Source organism: Arvicola amphibius, chromosome 10, assembly GCF_903992535.2.
Source record: "Arvicola amphibius chromosome 10, mArvAmp1.2, whole genome shotgun sequence".
NCBI classification, from domain to species: domain Eukaryota; kingdom Metazoa; phylum Chordata; class Mammalia; order Rodentia; family Cricetidae; genus Arvicola; species Arvicola amphibius.
In genome coordinates this window covers 68976137-68992607 of record NC_052056.1, presented here as the reverse complement: position 1 = coordinate 68992607, position 16471 = coordinate 68976137, and the positions used below count along the sequence as shown (strand labels likewise).

The following is a 16471-nucleotide window of genomic DNA, read 5'->3' as shown; positions in this document are numbered from 1 at the left end:
CAGGGACTGTTTCTGACTCTTTTGCTTGCTTTTGGAATCCTATTTGTCATATTGGGTTGGGAGGGAAAATGCTTAGTCTTACTGTAACTTGACATGCCATGTTTTGTTGATTTTCTTGGAAGGCCTGTCCTTTTCTGTATGAAAATGGAGGAGGAATGGATAGGGTGGGGGAAGTGCTGAGAGGAGAGGAAGGAGGGGAATCTATGGTTGAGATGTAAAGATAAATAAAAAGTGCCACATTGAAACTGATATTGTATATGCTAATTAAAATTATATATTAAATATATTAGATATTATATATATTTAATGTATATGAAATATATATATATATTTTTTCTTTTTTTCTTTTTTTGGTTTTTTGAGACAGGGTTTCTCTGCAGCTTTTTTAGAGCCTGTCCTGGAACTAGCTCTTGTAGACCAGGCTGGCCTCGAACTCACAGAGATCCGCCTGCCTCTGCCTCCCGAGTGCTGGGATTAAAGGCGTGCGCCACCACCGCCCGGCCAATGAAATATATATTTAAAAGAACCTAGGTTTGTTCATCACTGTTTCAGCTTTCATAGAATGGTCAGTAAGCATCTCTCAAGGCTATTACCCAGGGACAGGCATAGACAGAACTATTATTGCTTGGTTTTTAGTATAGATGTTTTGTTGATCCTTGACATTTCCTCGGAGTATTAAATAGGTTTGTACTCAAGAATATAGAGATAGTAACATTAATATTATGTATCAATGGCAGTCTTAAGGAAAACTGCCCAGCTTTAATGTGTGAGACAAAAGATCATAACTGCAGTGACTACCAGTACCGGTTTCTGTCACTGCCTTGGCTCAGCGTAAAATCCAGCCATGGTCAGCACTTTCTTACCTGGCCGTTGTGTATGCAATCAGTGCAAATGTCAGTTAACATAGTGGGGACAGTTTATTGTATCTTAGTGCTATTCTGAAAACAATTTTGAACTTGGAGTCTCCTGCTGAGGTCTTAGGGACCCCTACATGATCTTGGACCCCCTCTGTTTGAGTAACTGGTGGAATCTGGGCCTTTTATTTGCTTGCTTATTTTTTTCAATGTTCTAGACGGAACCAGTCAACCTGTACATACCAGCAAATGCTCTACCATTGAGCATAGTTCTAGGATGTTTTATTTTGTTTTAATGGGCATATAATGTTTGTGCAGAATTATGGGATGGCACATAGATACACGATCAACTGAAGGCAGTTGTGTTTCTGTTACCTCAAACACACTCTTCATGGATTTCATTGTGTATCCTCCACTTCCCCTTCCCTCCTTCTCGTCTTCTCCTGTCTGTCCCCTCTTCCCTCTTTTTCTCCTCGTTTCATTTGGGGCTGGTTGTCCAATAAATTTCTCTTTCTTTCTCTTTTAGCTGCGGTTACTATCTTCTGTGACCGTTTTTGTTTAGGTAAAACTCAACTGTGAAACTGTAGAAAACAGGGAAGGCGGTAGAAGGAGACCCAGCCTCTGCACCTACCCCTCTGTGTCACTTCTGCTTTAGGGGAGCAGGAGGAGAGAGGCACTGGTCTTGCTGGTGCTGGTGTGTAGGTGGGTACATGGATGAACGTTGTAAAGTCTAAGTAGGCTTGCAGCTTCTTGAATACATAGTCTTAATTGCTAAAGGACTGGATGTTCATCTGCAGGTTCTCATTTCCACTCTTCCACTTGTGAACTTTTAGAGTTAAATATTAGGAACTTCTTCTCAATTCCTTACTGTTTTTCTCAATCACCCTGAAGTGTGATCTGATTGGAATATAGGTTACCTCTGTGAATTACAGCTTCTGTGCTTTGATGGCGAACTTCATCTGTATTGCCTGGCTGTGGGTGTTTGAACTCGGGCATATTCTGCCTCCTTCTAATTGGTAGCATCCTACACTGTTTGTTTGGAAAACAAGGAAGGGTAATAGAGTGCTCACCTCCCGGATGCAGGAGTCTGGGGATGTGTTGAGTAGTTTGATCCAGGAGTCTTTTCTTTAGAAATCATCTTTCAAAGTTTTATCCAGAGATCTGTGATCTTGTTTTGCTCCCAAGGTTGAGTTGCTTAAGCCTCGGAAATACAGAATGCAATTGCCCATCCTTCACTGCAGACGCCTGCTGAGGCCATGATGTCACACATGGCTTCTCTTAGTGATGGCTGTTTGACTCCTCCATGACAAATACCAGCTCTGGCTGAAACACTTGTGCTCTCCTGTGGGCAGCCTGGCATTTAGAACTGTCCACCAAATCGTTCTGAAACCAAGTTTTCTGTTATTTCAGTCTTCGTGTTCTATATTCTTGTGTGGAGACATGTGCTATGGTTTAAACAGTGCATGTATGTCCTAAGGGTTCATGTATGTCCCCCAGTGCTGGGTTACTTCCTTCAGTGCGTCTCTGTCATCAGCATTTTGCTCTCACTTGTATTAACATTGCTTTTGCCTTTTCTGTGTTACGTTCCAGATTTCTTTATGCTGTCCAATTTTAGGGGCTCCTTTCGGCCCTCCTCTCTGTGTTCTGAGAACATGCTGGATGCAGTAGGTGTCTGTATATCTAAAGGCTAGGGTATGATTTCTAGCATGATGCTTCCAAGGTATATGTGAGCTTAACTTGGTTACTTTTTTATTTTTAGTGATTTATTTTATTTTTATTTTTAGTGATTTTATTTTTATTTTACATGTATGAATGTTTGCCCATGTATGTACCACATGCATACTGAGGGCCCTGGAAATGTTAGAAAAGGGAGTGGGATCCCCTATAACTGGTGTTACAGATGATTTTAAACCTCAGTGTTAGTCCTGGGAGCCATACCTGGGTCCTGTGCAAGAGCAACAAACGCTCTTAACCTCTGGGTCGTCTCTTCAGCCCTTTATGTTGTCTTTCTAAGTTCGGATTACTCCAGATGTAAAGCTGATTTAGTAATAACTTTCAGGAATAATATAAAGGATAAATGTATGTAAAACATCTAACTCTGTTCTGAAACTTATTAAATATTATTCCTTCAAATTTAATTTACTCTGAAGTTTTTGAGTGCAGTTTTTTATCTTTTCAAAATTATTGGGTATGCTTTATATCTGTAACATCAGATATACATATAGTAAAATGACTAGTAGTGTCCAATCCGTTTAACATATCCATCATCTCTCATTCTTATTGACAAAGACAACTATAATCTGTTTGTTTAGGAAGAAAACCCTATTACTAGTCCTGTTACTACTAAGAGTCCTTTTGCTTTGTATCAGATAATTGCCTTGTTCATTCTACATATTTGTGGCATTGTGTTTTTTTGTTCTACACACCCCATTTCCTGCCTTAGGACCTAGCATCCCAACCCTGATAACCATTGTATGCATTATACACATTGTTTCTAGCTGGATTGTTTTGCCTGTGCGACAGTTCTGCTTTTCAGAAAACACTTATACTTGGTGTTTTAGGATTTATCATTTCAAGAGTTCCTCTCCATTTCTGTCTCCTCCTCAGCCTGATGCACAGGGTTTTAGTAAAGAGTCATGAAAAGCATGTGGAAACTCCCAGCTTCACTAGGCTTGTGTCCTTTTATTTTTTTTCCATAGAGTTTAATTTTTTTCTCTCCCAGAAACACTGTTTTCTTAGTCATGAGTTTCTCAGTAGCTCATATATTAGTAACCGCCTTAATGGCCTTCATGGGGAAAATAGATGCCTGCCCCTCCCTAGGGGGTCAGTGGCGCCGGTCTCAGGCAGGCGTCTTTATTCCTAGCGGATCCCTCACCTACCTCTAAACTTTTAGAATCACTTGTACATCATTTTATTATTATTATTATTATTATTATTATTATTATTATTATTATTGTTTTGAGACAGGTTCTCACTATGTACTCTTGGCTGGTCTGGAGCCCGCCAAAGACCAGGTTGTCCACAAAGATTTGCTAGGCTCTGCTTCCCAAGTGCTGGGATTAAAGCTGCAAATTTTAATTCACACATTTTCTTTTTTATTTACAAATATGATTTATTACTCAAATTGTCCTGTTTTCCTTCATCATTAGATGACAATATTTTTACAATCAGAAAAAGATATTTTACTGATATAATATTTCAACTAATCTTCCTTGAGCATCAGTAAGGCAGCTCAGTGGGGGCATGTCCGTGGTGTGCAGTGCCGGAACCTGACCATATCAGCATATGAAGATGGCCAAAAGTAGATCCCTCAAAGTTGTCCTTCACACTAAACTGATCTTCTATGGCCTACAAATCCCCTGATCACAGTACAGACACATACAACAGAAATGTTTTTGCTTTTTAAAAAATAAATCTCATTGCCATTAAATTATCTGGTATCTCATTTCCATTAAATTATCTGGCATCCCTTAGAAGGCAGTATTTCAAGATGAAGTGACAGGTAACTAAAGGGGACACGAAGGAGCATGGAACACAAAATAATATATACATATCCATAGCACATCAGGCTATGTTATGATTCCATAGTGTTGATTGCTTATTACCTTATTTTTATAACACTTCTACCTAATTTCTGATTTGGATACACACAGTACAAACCACAACTGAAGTGTTTGGTGTTGCTCTTCTCTATTAAACATTTTAACATACAAGATTGTTAAAACATGTGACCAAACAGCACACAACATTTTCTAAATACATTATGGGGAACAATCATTGACTTCACATAGGTATTCATTCATTTATCTTTTCCCAGTAAATCTGTCTCCCCCAATTCTGTCATTGAAAGATCCCCCCTCTTTGTTTCCTTAGTCAAGTTGTGGGTTAGGATTCAATAAAGTAAGTTTGTTAGTTCTATTGCAGGTGTGTGATCAATGAGAAATGATCAAATGCTGTGATTTTGGTGTTTGGTATGTGAATCTGGACACTGAGGTAGTCCTCTCTCTAGTGACCAGGCATAATATCTTTGTTCTGTAGTGCTGGTTCTTGAGGGGCTTAGGTAGTGAAGTCACCAGTTTTAGGCTAGCTTAGACTATAGGCCTCAGGAAAAATGCAGAGACTTGGCTTCAGAAGTAAAATGAAATAATTAATTTTGCAGGAAAATGGATGGATCTGGAAAATATGATATTAAATTAAGTAACCCAAGACCTAAAGATAAAATAATCCTGCCTTTATCTTTGGTTTAAATATCTAAGGACATGGGAACAGACCCTAGCCTATAGTCTTTGTTTGTTTACAGTGGAGGTCAGGGTGGGTTTTGAATAAAATGAATAGTAGTAGTCAGGGGAAAGATGCAGTGTTGAGGAGCATGTGAGAGTTTGCATGTAATTGGTCCCCATAATCACAAGGGTGTGGGTTTGTTGGAGTAGATGTGGCCTTTTTGGAAGAAGTGTGTCACCATAGGGGCGGGCTTTGAGGTTTCTTAGGCTCAGGATACCACCCAGTGCCAGTCAGCTTCCTGTTGTTTGCAAGAAGTAGGACACTTGGCTGTTGCTCTAGCACCATGTCTGCCTGCATGTCATCATGCTTCCCATCATGATGATAATGGACTGAACCTCTGAACTGTAAGCCAACCACCCCAATTAAATGTTTTCTTTATAACAGTTGCCACGATCATGGTGACTTTTTACAGCAATTGAAAACACTAACAGGGCACAAGTGGCACAAGAATGGGAAATCAGACAATAAAGGGGAGTTGGGGGGGTGAGAGCGAAGTGGGGAGAATGAACAAAGACAAGTTTAGTTTGAGGATGCCATAATGAGACATACTGGGAATGCTAAGTAAATATTAATAATAAATTACTTCCAGGAAAAACAAGGTCTGCCTCATCGAACTTTGCAGTGCCCCAAAACCTTTGCATTTAAGGGGACACTTGAGGCCTAGTAGGGCCAGAGTCTACGAGAACGACATGGCACACCACATACCAAGGATTGCTTTACCTTGGGTTCCAAAGCTGCTTTTTGAAGACCTTTTATGTTTGTTTCCACCCTCCCCCCGCCCCCTTTCCTACCCCCATTGTATGCACCCAGTGGCTTCCTTTCTTCTGTTCAATTCAAGAGTCTCTCGAGATAGGTACAGAGTACCTCACATGCAAGTTTTCCACTCTTATGGGCTCACTTTGGGACCCAATTATTATTACATTCATGCGTGTGTCTATTTCTAGGTAGGAATAACATTAGTGTATTAGCATAATCTCATGCCAGGAAGGCGTGCGGAGTATTTTCCTGTCATTTCATTTATTTCCTCTAAAAGAGTTTAGTGCTCAAGGTTCCCTAAGTGTGTTTTAAACACTGTTTCTGATAGATATCAGCACTAAATAATTATATATGGAGGGTTTATATTATATCCTCTCTGCTGAGTAATTGTGGTGCGTTGCTCAGTTCACACAGACCATGAGGCCACGCAGTTGTTTTGCTATCTCTGGAGAGATGGAGCAGTGCTTGCTGCTCTTCCAGAGGACCTGGGTTGGATTTCCTGCACCCACATGGCTGCTCACAGCTGTCTATAGCTCCAGTTCCCCAGGGAATCTGATATCCTCGTTTGGACTGTGGGCATCAGTCACACACATGGTGCACGGGCATATGTATAAGGAAACCTATATGCTTTAAAAAAATCTAGGTTTTCCCTTGTTGTTTAAGCCTCAGCGTTGTCTCCTGTCTCATGCAAAGATGGCTACTATTACTGATAACAGCAATCCCAGCTCCCTCAGTTCCTCTGCTCTGATTAATCTGCATGGAAACATATATCAAGCTGTTGACAGTTATCAATATCAATGGCAACTTCTGAGTAGCCAGATTATTATTGACTAATATATAATTTAATAATAATATATAATTAAATAAATATATAATTTAATGTTATATTATTTTATGTTCATTATTAAGTTCTATTATTTAAGGCAAGCTCATCCTTACTCATTCCTCCCTACCGTATCTCTCAAATATTCCGAGATAACCACGCCTCTTCCTGCCTGCAGGCAGGCATGGTCCACTGTTCCGACAACACTAGTTGATTAAATTTCTTTTAAAGATAGTCTTGGCCTTTTAATGTTCACATCTCTAGATGTGAAAATAACTTACCTTTCTCCTAGGGTCTCCTAAAGTCTTCCATTTAATTTCTAGATTGTTCCATTGTAGACCTCTCCTAAATATTAAATTATGAAGTTGTGCATTACCTGTAGGCCAAAGCAATTTTACTTTTAAAAAAATCTTAATTAATTTGAACATAATCAACTAGTATGTCAGATGATTTCACTGTTTCTGATCGATGCTGACAGGTGAGGAAATTAAAATCAGGGAGGGAAGCAATTAAATACTGACAAACATTACCTTAATGAGACAAGTAGATCATTTATAAGCTGTGGAATGTGTTGTGTTCTTGATAAGTATGTTAGGATGGTGGCTGGGATAGTGCAGTTAAAAATCACTTGGCTTTTGATGGTTTGAATTGGGGGCCACCCATAGTTGTCATCTAATGCCTTTGTCCTAATTTAACATTTTACTTGCTTCTGGGGACTGAGTTCCAAATTTACATCATAACATCATTTACTTTAAATAACTCTTACTATAAGTAATCTTTTTTGCCACTTGAAATTTATGAAAGTACAAAAAATGTAGAAGAAATAACTTTTGGAATTCTCTAAATGGTTTCTAGGCAGCCGTAGTCTAGACCTCTGAGAAGAGAAACTCAAATATATATCTTTCCTTACGAACCTTAGCCATTAGACTGGGGAGCTCCGTAGGAGCCCAGGTGCTCAGTTCTCTCCTTGCAGAGTTCCTTGCTTGGCAATGGTCCCTATTCAGAGATGGCTGGGGTGATGTGCTTACTAGACGTCAGCAGAATTGTTTTCCTCACAAAGCTCTGTCTTATTGCTCATTTGCTAGATTAGACTTTGCTACTTAAACTTTTCATTGTTGTTGTTTGCATTATTACATTAGGGTTTGAATTTTTATTGCTTGAAATGATAGATTTGAACCATAGTTTGTGAAAAGCACATTGAAATGATCTCTGTTGTGCACTGTGGTGTGTGTGTGTGTGTGTGTGTGTGTGTGTGTGTAGTATGTGTGCATATGTGTATATACATATGTGTGCGTGTATGTGTGTGCATGTATGTGTTGTGTGGGTGCGTGTGTGCCTGTCTTTATTGTCAGGCATTCTTCTTGTCTTTCTCTCCTGTTTTCCACCATAGATTCTACATTTCTGCTTGGCTTTATCTTGAATAAAATAGAAAATTTTAATAATGCTATTTTAATTTCAGTTAGGTTCTGATTCTAGCTTTACATAAATTCCAATTAATAGGTTGAGAATTTACAAGTTTGTATTTGAATATATAGGGTTTTTTTTTTTTTTTTTTGGTCATTTGTTGTTTTGTGTTTGTTTTTGTTTTTTTTCTGGCTGAAATTGCTTCTGGAGGTGAGAGCATTCTTGGGAGAGGAAAGATCATTTGAGAGTGATTTATTTATTCCACTGGGCCAGCAGGCCTAAAATCCACAGAAGTAACCAAAGATATCTGGCTTCACTGCCAAAGGTTGTTGTGAGTTTACCAGTTGTCCTGTCCCCATATGAGTTATGGAGAGTTTCACTGCCTTCTGAAACACCCGAGAGCTGTAGAGGACACATCACCATCAAACCATGCGCACAGGCTGGTGACTGCATGGCTAGGAACCTTTCCACTACTGTGAGGAGAGGTTTTGATGAAAGTCTACATGAAAGCCACTGTTGTAGAGTCTTCTTTAGTGGCTTGTATTTTAACACTTTGCGTGAGGACAATGCATCTGTGAAACTTCACTCGGGCAGCCTGAGAAAGTGTTCATGGTCGCCTAGAACTGCACACTGCTTTCCTTAGTCATGTGTCACCTTCTGCTGAGACCACAGATGGGAAGTTGTTGTTTCTGCCCTTTTACTTGGTGCTGAGGCACAATCCAAACTAAAGTGCATTTTTAAGATGGTGTTTGTTATTTGTACACCAGTCTGGCTTTCATTATGATCTGTACGGTGTACTTCAGTTCTATTCATTCATGTTTCATCCACTCCTGGCCCCCTTTGCTCCATCAGTTCCTCACTTTCAACCCTCCCTCCCTCCCTCCCTCCCTCCCTCCCTCCCTCCCTCCCTCCCTCCCTCCCTCCCTCCCTCCCTCCTTCCTTCCCTCCCTCCCTCCCCCTTCCTTCTTACCTTCCTTCCTCACTTTCTTCCTTCCTTTCATTTTAAAATCTCTATTTTTCATTCTGCATATATGAGAAAACAGGAGATTTTTTTCCCTGAATTTTGCATTCTCTGCTTAATTGCAGTTTCTGTTTTACATACTTGTTTTCCGGTTCCTGGAGTTAAATCGTTCTCTCTAATCAGGAGGCTTCTCACCGTATATAAGAGGCAAATGCTTGGTATGAGGGTTCAAGGTTAAATTTTCATCTGCTCTGTGTTAGGTTTGTGACCTTTGAAGTTGTAAAATTGGAGCTATAAGGACTCATTGAGCATATAATAAACATGATTTAGGATGTAATGGGCATGTTCCATGTTCTAGACTACAAAATAAAATATGATGTTAAAGAATGGTTAACAGTTAGGAGATGAGATTTTGACAGGACATCTTACCAGCCATGTTCTTGATTGCATTTTGAGTGCTTTGTGAAGAGTGGACATTCAGCAAACCAGTTTTCTAGCCGTCTGTGTAAAATATCCAACAAGTTCTCTGTTCGCCTCAGGCAGTGCTATAGGCACAGACTTGGAAAGGCTGCAAACTTGGAGCAGCTCTGCTACCTAAAGCTCCCGCTTTAGTTTTTGTGGTTTAATAAGGCACTTGAGTTTCTAATATTATTTTATTTTTTGTTGTCTTGTGTGTGCATGTATCCTAGTGTGCATTTGTGTGTGTGTCTGCTGAGGCCATTTAAGACTGACTAAAGGTCCCCATCAACTTCCTCTTATGAAAATGAAGATTACTGGGGCGAGTAGACATTGCCAGGCGATGGTTGGTGCATACCTTTGATCCCAGCACTCTGGAGGAAGAGGCAGGCAGATCTCTTGAGTTTGAGGCCTGCCTGGTCTACAGAGTGAGTTTCAGGATAGCCAGGATTATTGCGAAGAGAAACCCTGTCTTGAAAAACAAACAAACAACATAGATGATATTATGACATTTTAAAACTAGGACCACCAATCCCAGAAATAGCTGTCTCAGAATGTGCTCTAGCAGTGCGTGTTTGGCTCATGAAGGGAAATATTAGCAATTTATGCATGGCCACAGTGGCTATGGAGGAAAATCTCCCTGCTCCACTAAAGGTTTAGCTGAGGACAGTTTTGACTGGTCAATACAGATGATCTTCATTTTCTCTTCCTTCCTTCCTTCCTTCCTTCCTTCCTTCCTTCCTTCCTTCCTTCCTTCCTTCCTTCCTTCCTTCCTCTTTCTATCTTTTTTCTCGAGATAGGATTTTTTTGTAGCTTTTGGAGTTGGTCCTGGAACTAGCTCTTGTAGACCAGGCTTGCCTTGAATTCACAGAGATCTGCCTGCCTCTGCCTCCTGAGTGCAAGAACTGGGATTAAAGGCGTGTGCCACCCAATAATCTTCATTTTCATAAGAGGAAGTTTTTGGAGACCTTTAGTATCTTCCCCAAGGCCATTGCTGAGAGGAAGACAGTTGCCAGGCTCTTAATGCCATGCACTGTTCCTGTTCAGCAGGACAGTCAGACTGCTTATTTGATTTTAGTATCCTCATCTACTGTGACTTAAAAGATCCGGTGAGTGAGTCGTTTGCATTGTATGTGACATAGGAGAAACTGAGGCAGAAAGTGTAGATCACTAAGCCAGTGGAGATGCCTCATCTTCTGAATTCATGTTTGCCATCTGTTGTACTGTACTATATATTCTTGGACAAGTCATCATTTCTGAGCTAAAGGCCATTTTTAATGTTGTTTGTGAAATTCTACACAAGAGCTACCAGTTCGCTTGTCTTTCTCTGCCTCTCTATGAAGTCCTACCTCCCTCACTTATGAATGGAATAATCTCTTTCCGTTTATTTATCTGGTTCACATGGGTTAAATGAAATTATGTATGCAGAAATGTTTTCAAAACAAACTGCTGCATAAATATAAGGTTGTTATTATGGATGGGTTAAAGTATGCTTGGTGTCCAGTGCCCACAAGTAACTTCTGCCTGTTTTAATTTACAGAGACTAACAGTCGTCTGGGTGAGCCTTGCCCATTGTCCATTCCAAAAGCCAGAAACTGCTTAAGGTAAGAGAGGATTGGAGTCTTCACAATTACATAATGCTAATAGGCACCCAAACCTATGATGCTCAAGGTTGATTCCCAATGGAAGACACACAGAAGTACGTTATGTTCTTGAGAATCAGGAAAAATATCCAAGATGGTAACCTGCCTTCCCTTTATGTCTTCTTGATTTAATTTTTCCTTCAATTTGTGCTCTTTGAACACCTAAAAGGGAAGCATCTGGACAATATGGAAAATGGACATTCAATCAAAATTGGAGAATCCACAGTGGTGCTATACATTAGGATAGTCTTTTCCATGGTTTTAACTTGCCGTTGGCTAATGTATAACAGGCTGGCTTTCAGCCTTGTCTGCTGAGCTTTCCTTCTTTGAATGTAATTTTCACTCTACAATACCGCCAGAATTCTTTGGCTCTGAATGGACTAAAGAATGCTTCTCGGGGTTGGTCACTGTGTCTGATCTGCCTGATAACCATCTAGTCCCACACCAAGGACTGCAAGGTTGCAATGAATTAAGAACATAGAGAGTGAGTTAGTCTTTGCAGTGTCTTGCCCCTCTGTTGATGGACCACTGCTAAGGCCAGAGAGGTCATTGGAGAGAACCTCATAGTGGATTACTGAGAAAATGGAGGTTGTTAGAAGAGAAAAGGAACACATGTCATTCAGCACTTCTAGTTTTCCGTATAGCCAGCCTGCTGGTCTTTGCCCTTCCAAGTGAAGCCTCTGTGTTCAGTGTGATCCTCTTTACCAGGAGGTGAAGTCGTCAATAGGATGTTCCTGACCCGACGTCTTGGAGTAGAAAGCGGTCCTAGATCTGGAGTTATCATTTAAATTACTATAAACGCTTGTTCCACAGAGCGTTTTGTTAATAACTTTAGTGTACTATTTCTGTGATGATGAATTGCAAACATGACTTCACACAGTTCTTTTTTAAAAAAACCTGAATTTGGTTGGTATTTCCCCATAAGCACAGGAACTACTAATTTAGAATCAAGTGGGAATTATGGTTTTAGGCTAATATGATTTTCAAAGCTAATATTTATCAAATATACTAAATCTGTAACAGGCGGGTGACACGAATTGAGAAACTTCTTGAATTAACTCGGTTGTGAGTATAGGTGATTTTTTCTTAGCTCTACAAAAGAAAATGTTATTAAGAGATGTGTATGCCAAAAACATGAAAGAAAGTTTCTTTCAGTCATACTATGGCATACAAAATCTCGGCACAAAGCCTTGTGTCTAGCATATCATTGTCATGGACAAATATATCAAAAGAGAACTTCCTGAGCACATCTCTTGTTACAGCTTTTGATAGACCCCATGACATGTACATTCAAGCTGGAAGGGAAGAAAGTTAACCTTCCTCTATTCTCTGATGTCAGTACGGGGTCTAACTTTCCGGGGATCTAGCCAACTCACCCATGGTCAACAGCCTAAAGAAGAGGGAGTATCCCCGCCTGTCCTCTGACTTATGCTGGGTGAATCGTTAGACCCATTAGGACAGGTCAGAATTCCTAATGCAAAGGGAGTTTAGAAAGTGAATCTACCTAAATTTTCTACTTCAGAAGTCTGCTCGAGAGAGCTGTTCATTTAGGGACTGCAGTTATCACATGTTTATTCCCTTAGTTTCCACTTATTAAATGGCGATAGGGGAAGCTGGGAAGGTTGTTTAGTCAGCTGCATCCCCTCTCCCCAATGACATCCAACTCAGGATTGAAAAGATTACACCTTGAAAAGTTATAAAAATTGCTGTTTAAAATGGGAAATTTTTCTACCTACCCACCTACCCACCCCGCTACCACTCTACCTATCTATCTACGTCTGTCTGTCTGTCTGTCTGTCTGTCTGTCTGTCTGTCTGTCTGTCTCTCTGTCTGTCTGTTTCTCTCTCTCTCCCCCCACCTACCTACCTACCCACCCACCCACCCACCCACCTACCCACCTACCTACCTGCCTACCTCCTTACACATCTGTTTGTTACCCATCCATGTGTATCTGTCAGTCATCTATATATACTGCAATGTAGTCCCTATCTTTTGGATTTATAGGTTCGTGAGGGACTAAGAGATAAAATTATCTCAACCTTTGGAAGATGGAGAACTAAATATTCTGGGAGCATGATGTGCACGTGTAAAACAGTCTTGTAAAAATAGGTATTAGTGGGAATAATAAAGAATAGCCATTTAAATCCGTAATTAGACTTGACAGTATACATGTCAGCAGATATCAATGAGTGTAATCATTGTTTTTCCTCTCCTTTTGATGTTGATCCACCAACTGTGGTGTGTTCCTTGTCCCGTTTCCAAACCAAATCTATTTAAAGCCTCACTTCATGGGATTTGAAATTGTACACCCTGTTTACTCTTAAAGAACATAAGGTATCATTTCCAAATCGTTGGTCTCTGTTCTAGAACAAGAGCTGACTTCTGGCCTCCTGCAGACCATTGGCTGTCTCCATTTTCTGCATGGTGACTCATTAGAGGAATAATACCAAATTAATCCCCATGGACTTGTTTATATCACCTATATGCAATGTTAAATTTTCAGTTTTGGGAAATTGTCTTGGTCTGCTTTGAATAAACTTAGTCAGCTACTGTTTCTTCTCTTTGACATGGAGCAGAAGCGGTAACCATGTGTGGGTTTCTTCCTTTGCTACCTGGATAGACTCTCATTGCTTTGGGGCATGCAGCAGTATGCTCTGTGTGGCATGTGGACTCGAAGGAATGAGCCTGTGACTGTCCCTTGTCTTGGTATCAGCTGGCTGTGTCACCTTGGGCAAGGTCTCTTCTGTCTCTGAGATCATCCCAGCATCTGCTGACGGGCAAAGGTGGACCAGATGATTCTGGTTTTTCTTCTGTTAAATATTCTAGTGACTAGAATATTGTCCTTCTCCCTTCTGCCATGATTTCACAACCCTGTAACTTCATCAGAGAGCCTGGTGTGGAAAATTGGGATTGTGTTTAACCCTTGATTCTTTGATCTAATGGAGAACAGGGGAATTTTAGAGTATATGGATTCTGTAATTGGGTATTGGACACTTGACTGTCCCAAGCTCCAACAACACACAATTTCAAGTTAGAAAGTAAGGGGCTCAGCCGTCTATGTCAGTGGCTGTCAGCCTTCCTAATGCTGCAACCCTTTAATACAGTTCTTCATGTTGCGGTGACCCCCAACCATACAATTGCTTTGTTGCCACTTTATAACTGTAATTTTGCTATTGCAAATATTTTTGGAGATAGAGGTTTGCCAGAGGGGTCGTGACCCACAAGTTGAGAACTACTGCTCTATCGAAGATATTGTTGTGTGTTATGATTTTCAAGGTTCTGGTAAACTCAACCATTACTAACACCATTAAATAAACGTTAGTTTCTTGTCTGTTGTTTGCATTATCCAGTGTGTTACGACAAGTCAGAATGTTAAAACTGGAGGGGGTTTTTAAGAGTACTAAGATTCGGAGATTAGGAACTATTTTACTGTCTGTGGTTCAGACCCTTGCTCTGGTCATTTTGTGATGACATTAGGAAGGGCAGGATTTTTCTTTGAACCTCTGATTCTCCTTCAGTGAGTTGAGAGTTGGTTAGAGATGCTAGGTTCCCCAACTCTGATTTCCTTAATTTCCAGTTTGCCTCTGCTCTCTTAGCAAGTTTTCAGCCATGCTAGGAGTGAAATACAGAGCATCCCTCTTTTTTAATATGATCATTGCTACAACTTGGGTTGGTGGAAACAGGAGAGGAGAAAGGGGACACATACGAAACTATGACCTATCTCAAATATACACATCCTCAAAGAATGCCAGACAACTTGAAGGCTTTATAGATACTCTGAAGGCTGTATCTACATGAGTTCTAGGGTAGACAAGTGATATTTCTGTATGAGAAGCTAGATTTTTCCATTTGGTTGTTTCATGCTTCATTTTTCTTGGGTTTTTAATCATAGATTCTGTGTTATTTTTCTCTGCCAGCCTTCCTTATCATGACTCTGGACTTTCACACACACATACCTGGAACTAGCTCTATAGACCAGGCTGGCCTCAAACTCATGGAGATCTGCCTGCCTCTGCCTCTCAAGTGATGGGATTAAAGGTGTGTACCACCACCGCCTGGCAACACACACACACACACACATACACACACACACACACACACACACACACACACACAAACACACTCACACCTCTGTTAAGTGATGTTTTAACCTCGAAATTCTTATTCTTCCTGTTCCATTTGTTAATTTATTCTTTCAGTAAGTGTACTTTTAACTCGGGAATTTGCTAAGTGCATATAATTTTAATACAGTAAATTATTTACTTTCAAAATATTTTTTATATGATGAACACAAGCTGTACCCACCCCCCATAAAGAACTTAATCTTAGTAAGTGGAAATTCCTGTTCAAAGCAGTGTGGCTAGTGAAGAGCCAGGTTTGGATTTAAGTCCAGAACAACTGCAAAACAGAAGTCATTCCAGAGATGGCGTTGAGTATGAGCAGGAATCCTGGTAGATCATGGTGAATGGGCCTCGTCCCATGCAGGGGTGACATTCTGGGGTTTTTGGCGAGGAGCATGCTCACACCTTCTGAGTCACTTATTTGATAACTCACTAGTTACATATCTCAACCTTCGGGCAGAATAATGAACGTCAGAGAATTATAACTAACTCATTGTTTTCCCTTGGTTTTGGAACCTTTGGTATGGCTGTCTTTGTGAGAGGAGGGAGAAGAAAAAGCAGCTAGGGTCACAGCGTTCTGAGTAGAGTCTGAGTTATCGACAGGTGTGGGACTTGGGTGCTTAGGGAAATGTTTATTCTTTCTTCTTTGTTGTCCCGGGCATGGGGCTTCTTATAGAGACAGATTTCTGTCTGTATGAATCTCCACGTAATTCCAGATGTGAACAGCTGGAATTTGGTTTCTGCCAAGTTGTAATGACTGCCACATGGATGAACCCCATACTTAGTGCTGGTGACCCACTGTGAGCATATGTGGGAGCCAGAGAGTGAAAGCCTATGCCAGAAGCAGAGGAGGCCTCAGCGGTTGCTGGGGCAACACCCTGGTCTTACAGGTGGGGAAGTGGAGGCAGATAGAGCAGAGGCAACATAGAGGTTCAGGCAGCACGTTAGTAGCTCCTTGGGAAGAATGGAGAGGAAACAGATTCCACAGCAACTGTGTACGGCAATGCCTTCTGTATTTCCTGTTTTCTGCTGGCACAACCTCACTGAGAGGCCGGTGTACCAGCTCCTGTTACCTCACGGCCCTCACAAGGTTACTTGATTCCATTTGGTACCCTCAGCTTTGTTGCCTCTAAAATGGAAATCGAACCCTCACTACCAGTCCTGTAAACCAG

General features: G+C 40.6%; 1 protein-coding gene across 4 annotated transcripts in view; it reads left to right on the top strand.

Annotated features, from left to right (window-relative positions):
• The window catches only part of LOC119824574 (LIM domain containing preferred translocation partner in lipoma), a 600040-nt gene that overhangs the window by 154697 nt on the left and 428872 nt on the right, over nt 1-16471 (top strand). For all 4 annotated transcript variants that reach the window (XM_038344782.1, XM_038344779.1, XM_038344780.1 and 1 more), the window contains exon 3: nt 11076-11139. The gene's annotated coding sequence lies outside the window, so the exon portion shown is untranslated. The remainder of the gene's footprint in view (nt 1-11075; nt 11140-16471) is intronic.